Below are 555 nucleotides of genomic sequence, written 5' to 3'. Positions count from 1 at the left end.
TAAGGGTCTTGCTCTCCAGCACAGGCTGAAGTGCAGTGGCACCATGCAATTTGTTGCAGCCTCGAATTCCTGCCCTCTAGTAATCCTCCCACCCCAGCCTCCCAAAGTGCTGAGATTACAGGTGTGAGTGACCACATCCAGCAGCACCTATTACAAGTGTGAGCCACCACATCCAGTAGCACCTATTTCATTTTTTTTTTTTTGTAGAGGCAGAGTCTCACTTTATCACCGTTGGTAGAATGCCATGGCGTCACACAGCTCACAGCAACTTCCAACTCCTGGGCTCAAGCAATTCTTTTGCCTCAGCCTCCCAAGTACCTGGGACTACAGGCACCCGCCACAATCCCCAGCTATTTTTTGATTGCAGTTCAGCTGGGGCCACGTTTGAACCCACCACTCCCGATATATGGGGCCGGCGCCCTACCCACTGAGCCACAGATGCCGCCCCCAGCACCTATGTCTTGAGCTGCCTTCTAGTCAACCACGACTGACTTAGATGAATGTTTTTTTTTTTTTTAAATATTTTATTTTATTTTATGCAGTTTTTGGCCGGGG

The sequence above is a fragment of the Otolemur garnettii genome, unplaced genomic scaffold, assembly GCF_000181295.1.
Source record: "Otolemur garnettii isolate 467f Iridium unplaced genomic scaffold, OtoGar3 scaffold00045, whole genome shotgun sequence".
Lineage (NCBI taxonomy): Eukaryota > Metazoa > Chordata > Mammalia > Primates > Galagidae > Otolemur > Otolemur garnettii.
This window is presented reverse-complemented; position numbering follows the sequence as displayed.